Source organism: Lagopus muta, chromosome 1 (assembly GCF_023343835.1).
Source record: "Lagopus muta isolate bLagMut1 chromosome 1, bLagMut1 primary, whole genome shotgun sequence".
Lineage (NCBI taxonomy): Eukaryota > Metazoa > Chordata > Aves > Galliformes > Phasianidae > Lagopus > Lagopus muta.
In genome coordinates this window covers 113,150,898-113,172,581 of record NC_064433.1, presented here as the reverse complement: position 1 = coordinate 113,172,581, position 21,684 = coordinate 113,150,898, and positions in this window count along the sequence as shown.

The window sequence follows — 21,684 nt, the reverse complement described above, 5'->3', positions numbered from 1 at the left end:
AGTAAGCTAAGATGGAGGTAAAAAGTAGGGTCAGACTGGCCTGTGCTGGTGCAGCAACAAAAGAGAGCAGAATTTTGCTCAGTCATAGCAGAGGAGAGTATGTAAGCATGTAGTGAGGTCAGGAAAGTTGGACTGTCTCAGACACTGATGACGTCTTGACTTCAGATGGTCAACTGCATTGGTGTGATGGAGAGTATACTGATAGTAATGGAGCACGCTGGTTCACTGGTAATAGAGTTGTAACAATCTACTACTTTTCAATATTCCCAGGCCAATTTTAGATGAAAGAAATAATGTGGAGATCTTTTGAGACAGCAAAAGTTACTATCTCATAGAAAAAGTATTACGATTGGATCTTTGTTACTTTTGAAAATGTATGTAGTTAGGAGACTTGAAATATAAAAGAAATCTTTAAAAAGTGAACTATTAACTATTCTAAACATTACCTTGTGATTGCATCATAAAAATAAACAGGAAATACAAACATTCATATCTCTTAATTCAACATTTGTGCAGATGCATATCACTTATCAGCTATATTATTGTTGTGAAGTACTGACATAATGAGATCTAAAGATTTAATGTGTTGAAATGTTTTTGCCATTTTGCTTGGGGACCAGCCCTCCACAGGACTCAATCTGCAATGCATTAGGCCCCTCCCAAGTCTTTCTTGGGCTGTAAACTACTGAGAGCTACACCTGTAATAAGATTTTGAGACGGCTGAAATAGACAAATTGGCTCAACTAACTCCTCCTGTACTTAACTGTACCACAGCAGCTGACTTCAGACTCCCGGAAGAAACCATGCAATCCTCTTTTTAGTTGCTGCATCCTTTTGGCTCCCAGTAGCTGAAGGTAAAGATGCCAGTACTGAAGGTTCCTGAATCAAAGTGCTTTAAGTATAGACTTGCTGAAGTGCCTGTCAGCTGTCTGCATCTAGGGAGGCTGCAGACTATGAGCCAGCTTTATCCAAACAGCTGGGGTGTAGTTCCAGGGTCTGCATGCATGATCACAAATAGCAGAGAGAATATGTCCAAGTTTGTTTCTGACACATAGAAAAAAAGGTACTCTTGTATGAAAATGCCTGCGTGGATGCAACAATTCTTTAATTCAAAGCCAACATCCACCCTGAAGCTTAAACAAAGATGAAAATTAAAGGCATAATAACTCACAGGATACTCAACTAGAAGTCTGTAGGCAACAGGTGTTTTGCAAGCACCATCTGACACTCAGGTGATTCTTTATTTTGCAAATGAGCAGAAGAAAACGAATTATCCTAGGTAAATCTGTTAAGAAGCTCAAACAAAGCCCTGGGACAAAAGCGATACACTGATGAAACAAAGATCAAAGCAGCAAACAGCCAGAGGTGCTTAGCTGCCAGGAGCAGGAGGATCTCATCCATTAGGTGTGGGTGGTGAAATATGGGGAATTATTGATAGAGGTGGGGAAAACTGTCAGGCTTCAATATTGAGAGTTAAGGTTCTAAATGTACTTAAAGTACTTGTACAATATGTCAGGCAAACAAAGGCCGTAAAGCCTCAATTTTGGAACTCTTTAAACCATATAAATTTCTAAATTTCATTTGTTATGCTTTTTCATTATTGTTTTAAAAAGCACCACAATTATTTTCAAGTTGTCACTCTTGCAAGTACGCAATTATGTAATTTAAAGATTAAAACTGGAAAAAATCCACATTACATTTGATGTAGGACTGAGAATCAGAAAGACGTTAGCAGTTTAAGGATCACTGAATCCCTTGAGACCTAGGCTCCAAAATGTCTTTCTGTCTCTGTGTGTCAGTACATCAAATCTGCTACTAAACAGATTGTCAGAATATGCAAGACACTTGAAATATTTTTAATCATTCAGATATAAAAAGCCCTATCTCCATTCCCTTAATTCTCCTAGACATAAGCTTTAAAATGTGATTTTATTATTGGAAGTAGTAATATATCATAACATTTCATAACAAGAAACAGTCTTTTCTTAAATTAAAGAGAAAGCTGTATACCTGCATTTTTCTCTTTTCCTTTGTCACTCTAATTGAGGTGAATAAGAGATCATGAAGACATTTTTGTCTTGACTGTGCTTCTTTGGCCCATATTTCATTCTCTGCACTGTGAATGAGTATTTTTTCAACTACTGTATCAATTATAATGAAGACCTCCGAATACTGAGTATCTCTGTGAAATTCATAAATATCATAGAATTTCATAGAATTTTTAAAATAAATTACAGAATAATTGAGGTGGAAAGAGACCTCTGCATACAATCTTGTCCAACCTCAAGCACGGACACCCAGAGCTGAGTGCCCCAGTCCATGTCTGGGTGACATTTGAATATCTCCAAGGAAACTCAACCACATCTCTGAGCAACCTGTGCCAGTGCTCTGTCACCAACACAGCACAGAAGTATTACCTGATTTTGTGGTTTAACCTGGCAGTAAATCAGCACCACTCAGCTGTTTGCTCACTGTCCCTCTCCCAATGGGAGAGGTGAAAGAACTGGGAATAAAAGAACACAGTAGAACTTGTGCATTGAGATAAAAACTTTTCACTAAGACAGAAAAAGAAGGCAAAAAGAAAATGATAACAGTAATGATAATAATATAATATATATTTACAAAACGATTGATGCATGATACAAAGGCTCACCATGCACCGACTGATGTTCAGCCAGTCTCCCAACAGCAGCAACCTCTTACCAACTCTACAATTTTTAAAGCTTTTTGCATGATGTTATATAGTATGGAATGTCCCTTTGGCCAGTTTAGGCGAGCTGTCCTAATTCTTCCCTCTCTCAGCTTCCTGTGCCCCCGCAGCTCCCCTGCTGGCAGGACATAAGAAGTTGAAACATCTTTGGCTCCATGCAGCACTACTCAGCAACAACTAAAACATCAGTATGCTATAGCATTTGGTTTTCTCCCAAAGTCAAAATAAAGCATCATATCAGGCACTACGAAGAAAACCAGTTCTATCCCAGCTGAAACCAGGACATTGATGTCTATATGCAACTTCCTGTATTACAGTTTGTGCCCATTGCCACTTGTTCTGGCAATGAGCACCACTGAAAAGAGCCTGACTGTCTTCACTGCCCTCTCCTTTTGGATATTTATATGTATCTATGAGATCCCTATCAAACTTTCTTTTTTCTCAGTTCCATATTTCTGTCTTTCCTCATAGGAGGGATACTCTGTGGTCTACTCTCCAGTATGTTCACATCTCTCTTGTGCTGGGAAGCCTGGAACTGGACACAATACTACAGATGTGGCCCCACCAATGCTGAGTAGACATCTGCAAAGGCTTCTGTGGAACTGTTTGAACTTGTTTCCATCTGTCCAGAAATAAGCCAGGTTGAATCCAACTCAGTGCAGTAAATCCTATGAGCACATGGCGCACACATATTTGTACTACACAGGAAGAATCTTTGTTATATACAAGAGAAATGATGTAGTCTTTTCTCAGAGAACAGATCAGATGAAAGCTCAAGAGGCCCATTAAGTTATCTATTTTATCAATGTGGCCCATTGTTTTGATGAGTTCTGGAGTGTTATAGTGTGGATATCCTGGTTTTTGTCGAGATCGCAAAAAACTACATTCTTAAGAATTTCCATTTTCAAACTTAAACTGTCTCCTGTTTGACAAGACGCTCTGAAACTACTATTTCTTGTATGTAAGTGGGAAAAATATGTTTTGTGTGTATTTTTTTTTCCAGATTCAAAATGAAACCAAATTAAGCTCCATTCACCTCAGCTGTGGCTGTATCAAATGGCTGTGAGAAGGGAACTGAAGGAGGGGAAGAAAGGATTATTTCATGCATATGACCACCTGTTTCTGACTACATGCTATGTCTTGTAGTCTGCATGACTGCAAAAACTGACAGGGATTTATCTGTAAAACCAGTACAAGAATTTCAGAAATAAAAGTCTTACTATCGAGTTTTCAATTGTTTGTACTTGACATTTTCCCTTCACATATCCAGTCCATAGAAGTTCTCATTGAGTCAAATTTAATCAGTAGTCATCAGTATTCATTAATACCTATATTGCTGCCTTTTAACAAGCAGAGAAACACAGTAAATCAGCTACATTTCTTTGCTGGGGTTCTCTGGGGTTACCATGATGCAAAAATACAATAAATCAAATTTCACATGACATTAACTCTGGAGGCCAATATCAGAATTCTAGAGTTTTACTGAAATAAAATAGTATATTTTGCAAAGTAAACATAAGAGACAGAAGAAACTTCACTTGCCCTTTTGGCCAGATAATGCAGACAGATTTAAATTTCAGTTTAAAACTGTATTTTATATACCTGTCTGCTGGTGCATAGCCAACAGTCAGTTTGCCTTTTGAAATTAGAAGAAGAAAATCTCTAATTTGTTTTAAATCATGCTCGATAAACATCATATTTGCTGAGATACACAGACTAAACACATGAAATTCCGTAGCATCACTCAGTGAGGTTCTCTTACTCCAGCTTGAATCTGTCCATAGACAAAAGGTGTTGTGAACGGGGCACTAACAGATTTACAGCAGATCATTTTTCTGCTTGGGGCCAATGTTACCTGTTTATTGGTATCTGTGAGTACTCTTTCCAGAACAAGAATTATCTCTTTTAGAGCCTTAAACCACTGTCATAAAGCTTATTGGTCTTAGAGCAGCTCTTGATCTCTGAGCAGCATTTCTTATTTAGGTGCATGTGATTCCTCTGTGATTTTAGTTAGCTTCACTTGTGACATATTTAGGGAAAGTTAAATCTGTCGAGTAATTTTGTAGGCATGTTTTTCAGTGATAAATATTGTGATAAATACAAGTTAGATCAGAATCCTTGATATTTTAAAATATCACGTATTCCTATATGCTGTTCCTACTGATCCTTGTGTTGGCAGCCATCCTCTTTCTCAGTTCCTTTAGAGAGCTGGTGTGTTATAGCTTTATCCCTTCTCCTTTTATAGTAGCTTTATCCCTTCTCCTTTCTCTTCTGCTCAAGATTACTTCTCAAGAACTTGATCTATAACCCTTCTTCTGTAAATCCTATGAAGTTTTAGGGCTTGCTTTAGCTAATACATGTGCACGATTCCCCATATATTCATGGATATTTTTTAACTTAATGATTCTTTTCTTTACAATTATCAGCTCGCCCTGCAAACACTGTTGACATTACACATACTGCCTCTACTAACACAGAAAAGAATGTCAATAACAGCTCATAGTCTCCCTTCAGTCTTCACTGTTTTTGGCATTCCTTCTTTAACCCATCTTCCTGATTCTTCATAAAAAGTTTCCATCTTCCTTTTGGCTGCAGGAAACAGGAAAACCTGCCTAAATTTTGTGATCTACTGCCTTATCAAGGAAATTGAAATGTAACCCTATGAATTTCTATTTATGTTACATGTCCTTTGAACCTGATATTTCTTTCTTTTGTCTAAGGCAGCACTTTCCACTTCTGCTGGCACCCTTGTTGAATTAAAGTTGGGACAAATTACCATTTATACAAAATTATAGCCATAGTCTCCACTATTTCTTTCATCTCCCGCTAGTCTATCTTTAAAGCTCCTGTGCACTGAATTTGCAATGTAATTGCAACATGCTTTTGCATTTTTCTATGAGAATGGTAACTGTAGTGTAAAATCCCGTGTTCTGAAAACAGAAGAATTACCCTGTTGCAAAAGAGATTTAGAAGTACTAATTAGTTTTGATTAATAGTGAGAGCTCTATAGACCATTCACTTATTAACATTCTAGATTCATGAAGTAGCAAACAATATTAAGATTACTGGGCACAAATATCAACGTATCTTGCAAATGCACTTTTATCTCCCCTGTACTACCTACCTGCTCTCTGTTTCCTGGCCCAACAATACTTCTATATCCATTCCCTTCCCTCCTCCTGACTCCACTTCAATGGCAATGCTGAGAGAGGCTATCTATTTAGTCCTTTAAATCCTTCAGTGGTTGACTGAATCATGACAAAAGAAGGTCATGTAGAAGGAATAAATACAGAAAAAAATATGTAATAATTGAAAAAAAAATTTTTTTTACCCCCCCCCCCCTTCCCTCCCCACAAAATAATTAGGAAAGCAAGCATCATAAATCAATACAAAAACCAGACACGTTTAATAAACTGGAAATGTGGAATATTTCCACAAATTTATTATTTGTTCTGGTGGAATATGCTGCTGGTGTTTTTTTCCAAAACCAACTCTTACATGAGAGGAATAGTTTTTAATGCATTTATCAGGCCTTCTGTTCTATTAGGCATCTGTACTACCTAATGCAAGTAGTGCTTTTTCACTGATTTGCCTGCTATTTATTCTGGGTTATGATGGCAAGCTAAGGGTTTCACTGGCTTCTCTGCAATCTTTGAGCATCATTAAATCAAAATATATATCTATCACGCTGGTTTTCTGCAGCATACAGTACTGAAAAAAAAAGAAAAGAAAAGAAAACAGAAATACAAAAAACAGAAATCAGGTTTCCTGGGTCTTGCTGTGGCACACAAATTAGAGTTTTGTTTCCTTTGAAAAAACTGGTAAACATTCCCACAGAAATACAGTTAAAATGCTGGAACTAACCAATACAATGTGTCAAACTGTACATGCAATAGCATGTATATTGCACACTCCTCAGTTTACTCTTTATCCTTTCCGACTATTTCTTCTCCTCTGCTATATTTTTATGTTTTCCTGATTTTCTCAGATCCAAGATTTATTTCCAAACCTACAAAAAGCCATATTTACACAGAAACAGTTTTCTTATAGAAGCAAAATCCAAGTAAGTCCAACTCTTTTCATTTCAGGGAAATAATAAATAAGAGTACTTTTAGCAGTCTTCCATTCATTCCCACCTCTGTTACACTTCTACTCTAACTTTACTGCACTTTAATATAAGACAGTCCTTACCCATGTTACACATTTGCTGGTTCGGTTTGGGCTAACCATTATTTCTCATTCAGGTGGACAAAAAACCTCTTATTTATAACTTTCCCTAGGTTTTTGGTCAAGGACTATATAAGAAAGTTATGGCCTCCATAGCAGCTCTGGATTTTAGAATCCCAAGTATAATGGAGAATGCATACTGATGCTGAACACAAATTGCGGTGAAAAGCATAAATATTAGCAATAGTAGCCTATCAATCACAATAAAATGATTAAGATACTCCTGGAGAAGAAAATAAATATTCAAAGTGGTATCATGTCTCTGTAAGTCTCTTTTAACTAGCAGAGTTTAGCAACTGCTGGACTTGTTTTGGAAGAGGATGAGTATAATCCACGTTACCAGAAGATAGACAGTTTTCATCGAGTTATAGGGAATAAAATTTTTGTTTCCAGAAAGTATTATTGGGAAAAAAACTATTGGAAACCCAATACAATTGGGTCTACATATTGATGATGGAAAAAAAAAAAAAGTCCAAAAAATAACCAATATTTTCAATATAGATAATAAAGGTTAAAGAAGTTATGTGAAGTGATAAGTGTGGTCTATGAAAATGTGGTCTATTTATGGAAATTCAGAAATAAATTACAAATTCCCAAAATTTAGAGCATGGAAATTTTATTACAAAATTCTACTAAAGAACGATTGGAAGAGGAGTAACCCCCGAATCATTAGGAAAGGAAGGGAAAAAGAGAGAGAAACTGAAAGGAAATGTCAGAGATAGAGGTAGTGTATAAGAGGGAGGGATATATAAAAATATATTTATGAAATATAAAATTGCTAACACATTAACTCTTTTGGACATCTTAGAAAAAGTGACATTGCATAGCTTTTGAATACAAAAATCTGATTTGTTTCTGCAGTTCTCCAAGGAAAATTTCTGTTCTGATATTATGATAATCCTGTGTTCACATGACAACTACTATTGTTGAAAAGTTCTCTACACCTGCTATAAGTAAGTAGGCATGTACTGTATAGATCTAAGAAGATAATTCTGTACAAAACCACCATTTATTGTACTTTGAGGGCTTTCTATGAAATTGCACTACAACAAAATAGCTCTTTTTCAACTAGGGAAGTGCCTAATTTGTTCATTTTCTAGCTAGCCTACAAACTTTCTCAGCTCCTCTCATCAATTTTGAGTCCCACTGATTGCCCTTAAGAAGCGACTTAGGTCCTGCTATTGTCAATGAATCTCTTTTTCACTGTTTAGTAGATCAATTTTCAGATGTTTAAACTGTTTTAATTATTGGTGGCCTGTTTGGAAACTGCATAGCTCTCACCTCGAAAGCCATTCCTGTTACTCATGACTGATATTATGATAAGTTTTGGTAATACTGCTTCCTTTCTTACTTTTAAGCTTAGCAAACATGCCTATTTAACTAAAAACTGTAATGTCCCAGACTTAGGATTTTCAGTTTATATAGACAAATATAAGGTATAGAGAAATTGTTACAGAGCAGTGTACTTTTGTGCAGAGACACTGAATCCTCAGCATAGCCAGGTACAGAAATCTGGTCACCTGGCTCCCAGTTATTGAAATGAATATCATGCAACACTGGCTACCCCTAAGTTCCCTATGCTGCCAGATTAGTAAATGATGTTTGAAAGTACTGGATAAGCAAATGTCGTGAAAGTGAAATATAAAATGGCCTTTTCAATGATTCTGAGTTGAGAATTGACTTTTTTTCTATGCCATAAATATTTATGATGCCTTAAACATCTGGTTTCTGGTAGATCCGTGTATATCTACATATACTTTGTTGATGAGACAAACAGTACTCTGAAACAATGTACGTAATAGCATTTTTCCTAGGGCCAGGCCTAGGAGTGCAAGAAATCTTATGAGAAAAATCTGTTTATGAAAGATTTCCTGCTCAGTCCTCATTGAAATGACTTGGATGGTCTTCTCACAGATATCTAAGCTCTCAGCTGTTTATCCAAGGCAAACAGAAATGATGAAAATGATAAGGATGACCATTGCTGCTAGCTACATGTGGCTGATTCTGGTCCCATTTAGAGTAACTGTGGTCAGTTCTCAGAAAAAAACATTATTCTTGCCATCATTTAGGAGCATTTAATCTGATTTGTCGGTGCTCAGTCTGCTTCCCAAATCCTTGAATTATTTCTCCTGAATTGCTATAGTAGTGTGACCATTGCCTTTTCATTAAGATGATAGTATTGTATGTCACCTAAATACTTCTTATTCTTTTGTAATTGAAGATCTAGTTTCCTATAGCTCATCCAAGAGTACTATTTATCTTAAACAGATCAAATATTGTAATAGATGTCCCTGATTTGTCCTTTTAAAATACTTTTTTTTAGCTCCCTGTAAGGCTGCTTATTTCAAAGACTTGAATTATATACCCTGAAAAACTACTAATAATTTACCAGTTATATATATACATATATATATATATATGTAATATATATACATATATATATATATGTAATATATATACATATATATATATATGTATGTATGTATATGTATACATATATATATATATAATCCAAATCTATTTGGATTTTAGTGGGGTGAGGAGTGTTAAGCAAAAGTAGCAGCTTTATTCAAAATATTCATTTTAATGGTCAAGATCTATGATTTAAAGTTTATTTTCATGATCAGTTTTCTGCTTTGGAAATATTAAAGCTCATCAAGTCCAATTCATGAAGTGCATAAGCCAAGTACTTGATTCCACCCAGATTCAATTAAATTACTTGCAATACAAGCCTTTATTTCTAATGCTAATCTATATTGATTCTTACACTAGCCCAGCAGGTGCAATAAAATGTATGTCCTTCAACCTTTGCAGTAAAGACATAGATGAAGCATTATAGTCTCACAACATGTTCGTAATATAGAAGAGTTCATAATTTAATCTTTAATGCATATCTACAGAATTTTTTTAAACAGTGTAGCTATCCGAGAGCTCGTTCTCCCTAAGTTACTGCCCCATGTATGAGCAAACAGCAGCATAACACACTGGGAATAAACATCTAATTAACTTAATTAGAACTAAAGCTAGTCAAGAACTCTGCTGGCATGCAAAGATGAAAAAATGGAGAATTTTGAGCCTTCCCAACCGTTTGTATCTTTCTGTACAGTCAAGTATTTTAAATACACAAAACTGCAGTGCATAGCACTGATTAAAAGATGTAAATGCAAAGGCCAAATCCATCAAACTTGACTTTTAACTTCCTAACATGCTGTAGAAGGCCATAGATCACTTCACTGAACAGGATTTAAGAGATTAATTTGTGCCAGCAGTCAATGACAGGCATGCTAGGAGAAAATACTAATGATGCTAACCCTTCAAAAAACTGCTTATTATCAACAATGATTACTGACTCCTCATTAAAGATCACTATTACTGTCTTCTATAGTATTTCCTCTTCAAATTCCCTTAGTAAGTTTTCAGGACTTCCGTAGTTTTTGCCATGAAGAGGAGAAAGTAATGTGATGACAAATATTACTTCCCTTAAATGCATCTTATTTCAAATAATGCAAACAAACTGCTTCTTCCCTCAGCGCAAAAAAGAATCAAAAATTCAGGAAGCAGTTCACCAGCTCACCATTTCTTTACAGAAGTCACTGACTTTCAGCTTGCTCTCTCTCCTAAAGCAAATTACCTTCAACCAACTACATCAGCATTTTTTTAAAAGCACACTCAATGATACACTAAACTCAAAATTCTTGTATGGATGTATGCAACAAATCCTCAATGCTTTTTTAGAGTGACTAATTTTTCTGCATGAGACACACTCAACTTTACATTAATCCAACCAGTGTAGCTTGCCTAGTAAAATTTAGTTACTCATTTTTGAGTCAAATAAACCTACTCTCCTACCAACTCATAGAGCAAGAGTGCTCTACCCATTTGTAGGAATGATGGATTGGAAGAAAGGAACATGAGGGCAAAGTAGGTTATTATGAATGGCTGTTTTTAATGCTTTTTTAATGGACTGTATTATAATAAGTAGGCACCTGGCCTGGGAGAGCCAGACCAGCTACACGTCTATGCAGATGACACACTCTCCTCTTCTCTTACATTACTATAATGACATCACTTCCCCGAGCTGTGTCCTAGAGCCCAGACTTGGCAAAACTGGCTTGCTCTCAGATACAGCCAGGAACAAAGAAAGCAAAGCTCTCAGATTAGTGTGCTTGTAGGGAAAATGGGTTGAATTTGAGAGGAAAGGCATACCACATGGACTGAGTCAGGAAACCAGACAAGTATTAAATACTTCCATTAACTTCATGCCAATCAGCTGTCAGCAACTTTAGTATTAAACATCTTTGTTTTCTTTTCTCAAAGAAAAAGCCTCTCTTCCCAGAGCCCGGAACTTTGTGGTTGTATTTCAGCCACTCAATCCACTTTTCTGAGGAGGCTCTGTTCCTTACTTTACTTTAAAATCTTCTTTCTCTAGGTCAGGAAAAACAAAGCCTATTCTATGATTCTATGCCCTTGTTTAACAGCATTGTTTTGTCCACACTGTTTTCTGAAAGTGACCCTGATCCAATCGGCCTAAAGTCTGATATGCAGTGACATTAGGGAATGGAAAGAAAAATGTTTCGGAGTTCAGAACCAAACCTGTCTTCTCCCACCATTGCTTTCAAGAATAGTTGCCAGCCCAAGCATTCCTTTTGGAGGAAGCACTCCTACTCCTGTGCCTCCCTCCACAGTAGAAGGAAAGTGGGCATGGGTGATGAGGAAAGATCTATGCTGGAGGTCAGAGCAGCAGTGGAATCAGGAATTTGTAGGGCACTGCAGTTGGATGATAAATAAAGGCTTCTTGCCCTGTCTGTCCCAGGTGAAGAAATATATTGAATCAGGATCAGTGGTTGCTTTCAGCCATTGGTTTCTAATAGGCATTCACAGAAACTGTGGGAGATGCAGCACTAAGGACTACTTGCTCATCCACATTGTATCAGCGTGTTGTCTTAACAAGTTCTTAGAACGTAAGCACTGAAGTTTATATTGCTCAAGCACTCACTGCTGGGAAGAGAGGTGATTTTTATCGGCTGTTGGCACCCTATTTTCAGATGCCATCTACATCTAGTCAGATGAGATCAACTGGGATTCTCCTCCTCTTTAGTCAACCATTCCGTGCACAGAAAAGTTGATGCAACAGATAATGCTGTCTCCTTAAGCCCCACGCACATGCAGTTGCATCTGTATGAATCCTTGTGGATAGTCTGGATAGTCTTCCCTTCCAATGGTATCAGTGAAACAAGCTGTAGCTCCAATTTTTAACTGCCATTGAATTTAAAGATAATTAGAGATGACAATCTACCATGTAAGAGCGTTGGAGACTTGGAGCAGGGAAGAGGAAAAGGTCAACCTGTGGACAGGTGTTAAATAGAAAGCACTGACTGAGGACTGTTTACAAGGATCACCCCTCTGTTCCACAAAATGTAGCATCAGTGTATTAGAAGGGGGAAAATTACCTGCTTTCAGGACACTAAGGCAGCCAAGCTGAAGAACAGCACAAGCTGTTAAAGTAACTTCAGCAGTATGGTGTGAAAGCAACAGCATTCCAATGGGACCAGTTTGTGATAAAGCAAATAAGTGCAAATGTTTTTTAGCTGTACATTTTAACATCTAAAGTTACAGCTGTGTCAATTTATAAGTCTCTCTCTCTCTGAATACAGAGACTGTGGCTGTGGAAACGAGTCCAAAGTGAAACTCAAGCTATTGTCTCAGAAAGACTTTGTTGTCATTGCTGTTTCATTATTGCAATAAGTAAACAAGGGGTAAATACAAGTAATATTACATCAATTTCAAATGCAGTATTTTTCTGTCATAAAAATGATTGCTGTTTAGAATGAAAATGAAGTTCAGCAGCTATTGCAACAGATACTTTTTAAAAGAATTCACTGAAATTTTAGAATCTTAACTAGTCCCAGATCCAGTCTCTCACTGAGCTGCAGCACTGTGCAGAGCAGCTGTACTCTTCCCCTGTGTACAGCAATGCAGCAGTGGCTGGCACTGAGATGAATTTTCCCTGAGTCCCAGCTCAAGGACAAAGGAGCCACTGAACTTCTCGTGTGGCTCCCTCCGTTTTCGACTCTGTTTCATTCTCTATCTCCATTTGTTGAGTGGGCTCCCATGTTACCAACTCTCCTAACAGGACAAATACCAAAAAAGAGTCTATAACTTTTCTATTCCAAAACAAGTTTTGAGAAAGAGCTGTTTGTTGACTTCAATTTTTTCCATGGAAGACTTTTCTCCCCATACTTTCAAGCCTACTAGAGCATAAGAATAAAAATGAAATAAAAAAGCATAAGATCCCTCTCCCCCAAAGCTCACAAATTCAACTGTTTCATTTTTTGATGAAAAATTAGCACTTTTTTTTTCTGTAGAACTTACTGTTTATAATTTGTGAGAGATTCCAATACAGAGCCTCTATTCCCAAAGCTTTTAGAAGTGTGCATTGAATTTACACTTATTTAAATCACTGCTGCTTCATGTTCTGTGAATCTGCATTTTACTTTTGGGAATGTTTTTCAATGTAAAAGATACTATATGAATATTCAAGAGTACTTGTAAGAAATACATCAGATTCCCGTGCAAGCATTCACATCGAAAACATGATGCTAGGAAGTAAGCTCATTCAACCAAGAAGCCAAGACCACAGCATGAGATCTGAGTGCAACTGAGAAACTCTTCTCAAATTATTAATATTTACAGGGAATAGCTGGGGAACAAACTGCCACTCAGAGCTATTTGAATAGAAAATCCATTTGAGAAAAAAACTCAATAATGTTTTGCAGAACATATACAAAAAGAAAAATAAACATAATATACTAAATATACTCCTAGTTCCAAAATATACTCTCAGACATAGAATCTGTTCCATCTAAAATAGTGCCTATAGACAACTATTCCACATGAGCAGCACAAATGTTCCGGAGACCTCGTGGGGTTGTGTAATGTTTTTCAGTATTGTATGCAGGTACAAATACAGAAATTCAGAGCCGTAGAAACACTGAAACAATGGCTTGAACTTCATTACCACTGCAATTTCTTTTTTCTTTTCTCTCTTTCTCAATTCCAGTTGCAATTGTGTTCTCCTTGCTATGGTATCCAAGTGCCAGGGAGAGTAATAATAGCACCACTCCATTCAGTACCATGAGCAGAAGTATTTCACTGTGATTGCTGAACAGTTTTTCCCAGTTCTATGTTGCTCCACTGTATCTTACATTAGCAGAAACTGATATCAATCCTTTATGTGCCAGCTGAACACGTTTTTTTTTTCCTGAACAGATTTATTTGAGATGTTCTTGCATTAATTATTTTCTGCATTCTTTCAGCTTAGCAGATTGTGAGGATGAGGCCAAAACAAAGGTCATCTCCACAGTTTTGTTAATATTTAGTACTTTATTTCTAAAATTATTTGTTAATATTACATTAAAAAAATAATATCTTCTTTTTAGCTGGAAATCAATGCATTGCATCTTTGACATCTTCCATATACAAATCCAAATTTCTTAACAGAACTTACTTTGGTCAGACCATCTCTGTTAGGATAGTTAAGGCATGTAAACATGTAATTGTAAGTCATATGCACCATATTAATGGTGTAACTCACTGCTCGTTTCAGTTGGGATAGACCCTATTTTCTCCTAGCAGTTTGTATGGTGCTGTGCTTTGCATTCAGGATAACACAACGTTTCAGTTGTTACTGATTCATGCTTATACTAAGTTATGGACTTCTCAAACTGCCCTGCCAGTGAGGCACTGGGTGTGCACAAGAAGCAGGGAGAGGATAGAAACAGGACAGGTAGATCAAACCGGCTAATGGTGTGACCCATACCATATGGCATCATGCTGCACAACAAAAACTGTGGTGTTGGCTGGGTGGGTGGGCATCAGTTGGTGGTAAGTAATCACACTGTGTATCATTGTATGTCCTTTATCACTATCATTACTGTTATTTTCCTTTCCAGATCTACTAAAATGTCTTTATCTCAGTGCACAAGCTTTACCATTTTCTTGATTCTCCCTCCCATCCCACTGTGCTCAGGGAGCCAGTAAATGGCTGTTTGTAATGTAAATGTACTAAGCTTCCCCATCAGGCTAAACCCCAACACTTGCTGAACCCCATACTAAAGTCTCTTCTATCTTCTGTTTATCAGTTTCACTAGACAAAGTCTCCATATATTTGTCTTTTTTTCATTACTAAAACATAAAAAGTGGAAGATTTTTGCAATTTCCACTTGCTATTTTCATCAAGTACTATTTACAGGGATGGATGTGAACAACTCTCTGATAGCAGCTTTCTTTAGTGTGATTTCATTCTAACTGAAAGGACAACTTTCTTTCCTTTGAACAGCACTGCACATTACTTTCACTAAGCCTTCACAAACTGTTGTTTACAGCCGTGCCTCCTTCTGCCTCTCTGGTTTTAGAAGTAAAATTCCCTGTTGGAAAGTAAATTTTTAATGCTTTCTTTTTTTCCTTATCCTCTCTCTTCTTCAGAAGGAACTGTTAAAAGAGAAAAATTGAACAGGAGATTTCAATAAACTTCTAAGGTTATTGCTTATTCAAGTACAATCTTTGTCAGTGAGTTCAGAAAAAGAAAGGGATGGTCAAGATCTGTGTGAAGGATACCAGTATAGACTGTTATAGGCTGATTAAAACCCCCCGTGGAATAGATGAAATGACAAAACATGGAATGAAAATACAGCTTCAAAAAAGAACTGTCTGTTCAGCTACTGAATGAAGATATACCAATAAAACGTAGGCTCTTCAAGAGTGGATACATTTACAGAATTCAATGCAATCACTGCTGGTTTTCTAAAATTTTCTAAGCTTTTAGTTTACTCAGATATGGAAGATGACAGTGTCTTTATTCAGTGTTGTTTGATGCCAGTGCTCCAAGGCTCTGTACTATTTTCAAATCTGCCATAATGCAACTGCACTATGCATTTTGCAGAGAAGCAGTGGTCCATGACATGCAGTTTAAACAATAATTTTGGTTTGGCTGACAATTTTCAGAGAACTCTAGGTCTGACCTCTCAAACAAAGAATAAACTGCATTTCTTCTTTTCACTATTAGTTCATGTGTTGTTTTTTTTCCCCCTCACTCAGACTGCATAATCTCTTTTCAGAGAAGAGCCACAAACTACTCAGTTCTGCTGCTGCTTTCCAGTTCTGGGGACATATTCTGTAGTTTACCCTCACTGTTCATTTGAGAGGTTTATCCTTGCATGAATCGTGCAACACAAGGAGGACAACAAATGTTTATTTGCTGCTACTCAGAGGTGGGAAAAATCAGAATAAAACTGAAATAGTCTGAACTTTGGTTCAAAATCTGCAATTAGTCCTGCAGGAAAAATTTCAGGTTGAGCTGAATAGCATCTCATGAATGTCCACAGTGCTGTAAAAAATAAAGAAAGATCAACATGAAGATATAGCAATGAAACCAACATAAGGAAAGCAGCTCGTTTTCTGAATTGCTTTCCCAGAGGCTAAATTCACTATCTGCCCCTCTGTTATTTTCAGATCTTGTAGCTACAACAGGTAGCTTTGCTGATACTGAAAAGGTCTACAGAAATCAGAGGACACAGAAAGCATAAAGATTTTTTTTCTAAGTAAAATGAATCTCACAAGGGAAAATGACTTGCATAGTGGAAATTCATATAGACTTGCTAGAAGCCATCAAATTGACCTTAAGATACCTCTATTTTCTCCCGTCTCTGCCATCGTTATGTAATTATCAGAGATATTTCTAACTAATTATGGCACTTCTTAAAGCAATTGCATTGATTATAGCGAGGATGTTCTTCTGGAAGCTTAGCAAATGAGGCATTGCGTAATAGTATGAAGATGTTTACACCACTAGATCATTATTAACATGATCTGGTCAAATATATAATGACAGAAAAATGTTCCCATCTAATTAATGGTGCATGGTGACCTATATATAATGAGCTAGTTTAAGTCCAGATCCTGCTCATAACATAAGAAACAATCAATTTACTTGGGGATTAATTGGCACCTTGCTTTTCAGTTAGGATAATCCTTAAGGCATAGTCTTTATTTTGACTGTAAATGCTTTAAGGGAGGCATCGTTTGTTATTCTGCATCATGATCTCTGTGTTATTTTTATCACAGATCCTAAACAACTTATTGTGCTGTCCTTGTAACTGGAGGAAAACAGATGAGCTGATTTTAAGAACCATCAACCTACTGCCTTTGAAGAAGCATACAAAAAAATGAACATTATCCTCAGATTAGTCAAAGCCCACACAAAGGGCAGAGGCTCATCTTTCAATTTGAACAGATTCCAGAGTTTGTTCCAAACAAGTCTCTCTGTCTCATCATGTAGAAAAATTTACAGGAAACAAACAAGTCTCTCTCTAGCAGAGTATAAAGGATGAAGTAAAAGTACCTGTCTCCAATCTAAGGGAGATAATGAAAAACTTGGATCAGACTTTTGTATCAGTATATCCACAATAGTATTACACGGAGCCAACCATGAATACATCTGTAGGACAAACAATCCCCAATTCTCGATGAGTAATGCCCGTAAGTATTAGCCACAAAATATACATGACTACACGACCAACTAATTAATTCAAACTGACTAAAATAAATAGATACTATAAATTAGAGAAACTGAAAGAAATTACTTTTCACATGCATGGAAATTTTCTCAGAAAACATTTGTCTTCATCTCTACAAAATTAACTACATCATCTGAGATAAATTTAGTTTCATTGGGCAGGGAGAGGGAATAATAAGACTAAAAATGCTAAGCCTTGTTGGATCTAAGCAAAGAGATTTTTTCTCTCTTTAGAAGATATGATGAGGTAAAACCACACTGGATAAACATGAACACGTAGGTTTGCTATTATAGTTCTAGTTTATAAGAAAAAAAAAAAAAAAGAGAGAAAAAGAGGAGTGATCAAATGAAAATAAGTTGAGGGAGATAAACAACTCTTTTCATAAAGTTAGTCTATCACTTCAAGAATCTTAATTTTTGGAGGGTGAGTAGCAACTAACTGAAGAAAGTCAAAGTCGTAGTAAGATAAGGAGGGCAAACACTGAGTGAACAGGGCCAGTGGCAAGAGTGATAAGCTTCACTGATAGCCAGGGCTGCAGGATACTCCAAACTCTTTTTCTTTTTATATCAATCTTCTGCTTCCAGTAATTAAGGTCACCACACAGGGGCATTAACTGTTTGCCCTTAAGAAAACCATTCTGAGTTTGACAAATAGCATTTGTGTTTACCTTAACGTTTCATCAAACAAGACCTCAGCTGCAGGAGCAATTCTGCTCGCCTGCCTGAAAACTCAGTAGAGTAGATATTATCACAAAATTTCAACGTTTCTATGCCTAGGAATATTAGCAGAAACTTTTTCCAAATACATTATTTCAGTACCATATATTTGCCTTGGGAGAGAAGAAAATCTAAATATGTCATAGTGGAAACAGGCATTCTCCTTATAGGCTTAAGAATTTAAACATGATTTGGAGCTGGCTTGTTACTCCCCAGAGTAAAATATGAGTGAAGAAAACTGTGTACATGACCTTATTTCTAATACAGATGTCTTTATTTTTACTAAATATCTGTTCAAAATGAGAAGAGTAATGAGAGAAAGATGGCACCAGATGATAAATGAAATTTTATTTGTGAAAAGTACCATACACCAGTTCCAATTTCTCTTAGAATAATAGAGATCCTTAGGAAACCAAAGAGAAATTGCTTTTTAGGATAGAAGGCACTAAAGCTCTGCAAAAGGAGCACCTTCAACACATGTACAAGATGCTGGCATTTTGTGAGGGAGATTCCCTTTTTTTTTTCCCCCCCCCAAATTGCCTTTTCTCCTGATACCTCCATCAGCAGAGAGCTGTTCACAGCTTAGCAGCTTCATGTGAAGTACTACTGGTTTCTCAAAACTCTATGGGGAACAGAGGTCACCCTAGACAGTTCAGGCAGGAATATCTTTTGAAAAGAAAATTGCATCAAATGGTAAGTTAATGGCAGTATTCAAGTCAAAAGCAGTGGAACACTGATAGCCTTAGAATAAGACTGCACCAACCTACAAGTTTGACTAGATCCATAGTCACAGATTTAAGTTCAGTTGGAGATTTTGCTAAGCACATGGAGAATCTTTAAAAGACATCTTTCAACATGACACAAAGGCAACACTTTTTTTTCAGTTGTTTCCACAAAGGAAACAAAGCTGCTAAGGAGGAAAAGATTTACCAACCACAGAAGTATTTTCTGTATCATTAAAGAAAAATAAATGAAGAATGTAGAGCAGCTGCCTTTATGTTAAATACAGCTTTTAATAATGTATTTTTTCCACAAGTAGCAGAAGCAATGAAGCGTGGTAGACGCACCCTGTCTCGCTGGCAGTCCCTCTAGCTGAAAGGAACTGCAGTTAGTTCTGTTTTCTTGGGCACTTTGTTGTTGCACAGGATGGGCCTCAGATTCTTGCCAGCGTGATGGGAAACAACTTGTCTTCTCTCACTGAAAGCACTAATTCGCACCACTGCTTTCTACTAGTTTTCCAGATATTTGCAACCATTTAGTTATCCTTGAGATTTCTTTCCTTCCATTCAATTTTATTTCAAAGGGATTAAAATTTCAGCAAGTTAAAAGGGTCTTGAGAGTGATGGTCAGAGAGCAGCTGTAGTGAAATTATCTCAGCCTGATTTCTTCAGGGAAGTGAAAATTGTACCTAACAGAAATAATTGCTCCAGCAAGGATATTGGCCTAATATTAAGTCTTGATCTCAGATATTCTTCTTGAATAAATGTTACGTTTATTACTCAAGCTCACACTATCAAATTGTATTACTTGGATAGACGTTATGCTATTGTTCTGCTGAGAGATTTATGGACTCCTATAAACAACTTAAAAAACAGAGATTACTAAGAATCAGTGCCAGGTTGAAGAATAGTCGACCATCTTTAAATAACTGATTTAATGGTTTTTTTTTTTTTCTGAGAACATTCATCAAGAAAGACAGCAAATTAGCCGAAATAATAAAATACTAATATCAAAGGAAAAAAATATATAAGTATCCTGATGTAACGGAAATAAAGATTTTCTTTCTGAAATTCTTGTGCATTCATAGAGGTTAAGAAACAGCAATAAATGGCTGGCTAACTTTTTTGTCCTAACAAGCCAAGTTTCACATGTTAAGTTTTGAGAAGAAGCTAACTTATCTCCTTGGAGAGTGGGAACTTCAGCATAAGCAAAAGTTGAATGCCAAAGACAGATCTCTTCAAGGCCAAGCTCTGATTTTTAATCTTTATTATAAACCTGTGCTTTCATGAACATATAGGTGCATGCACTTAATTTGGCACCTTGCTTCTAGGCACTGAAATTTAGGTCTAATATGATAAGACATAGCATTACTGTATCCTCAATCACTTGCATTCACTGTACATATCTACTACATGTTGAATGTATTAGGTTTCTTCTTTCTCAGTGTCTGGATGACATGGAGTCTAATGGAGTTTTTTAGGCCCGTAACCTGGATCCTTGGTTACTGGGCACTGATGACAGATATTATTGGCTAGGCTGGTATTTGTATACAACCAGAATGAACAACGTGTTCTGGCTTAAGAAAGCTCAAACTTAACAGACTGAAACCTTTCATGAAAAGGATGGTTGTGAGGATAATGACTTGTCTATTAGCATTTGTTACTGAAAATGAATATTCTTTACAGGAGCTTAAGCATTAGACTTAAATTCTGCCATGAGCATATTGAAAGATGGAGGGATAAAAGGATTTCAATTATAATATTTAGAACCACCTGCAGATGATATCTTTGAACAGGAAGGAGCCCACACACTTGTGGGCTGGTAAGTCAGTGCCCTCATCTCATGGTTGTTTTTCTTAATACTCATTTTCCCATTTAAAAATAATTCTGCCTCAGTTCCCTCAGATCTGATTTCTAAGTTTGCAGACAGTGGCTCTTCGCTCTGGGGAGAGCTCTGAAGTTCTGATACTGCTCACTGTCCTGTTCTGTAGGTGCTGGTTGTTATCTCATCCACACAGCTAGAGACTCTTTGCTTTTCCCAAGATTGCTAAGTAATGTATATAGAGAAGAACCCTACTTCTTGTCTGTGATTCCTATAAACTTCCTAACTGTCCATTCTTTCTTTCCTCCCTCCCTTCTTCCTTCCACTTTTTTTTCCTCTGGGGATTCTTCGTTCACAAAGAGAAGTTTGGAACTTTGAACCACAAAGAACTGGCTGTGCTTGCAGCACACAAAGGGTTGGAGAATCAATATAATACAGATTTGCCCAGTAACAATCATTTCCGCAATTCTGCTCCGCCTGCACACCCCTTAATACCCCATTAGAGTCTGTGGGAGGTATTTGACAAGCAGTGGTGTTCAGACGACTATTCCCTTCTCTCCTTCCTGTTTCTCTGAAGGTGGCTTAAATAGATTTTTCAGCACGGCACTGGTCTCAGGCACCCACTCACCATTTATCTTCCCAAGCCATTAATCACAATCATGAACAATTCAGAGCAGTTCCTGGTCTTTTTCCCTGAAATGAAAGAGTTGCTCTTGTCATTAATATTACTGCTCATGAATCACAGTGATTTCCAGCCATGTCATCAATTACAAACATAGCTAATTGGAGTGCCAACAGGGCTGCCTCTCTTCACAGAGAGACTCCTGTCATGGATTTTACTGACCATAAATCACTGTATTTTCCGACAAGAGACTCCTCTTCACTCATCTCCACTGACCTGAATTCAAAGCACCAG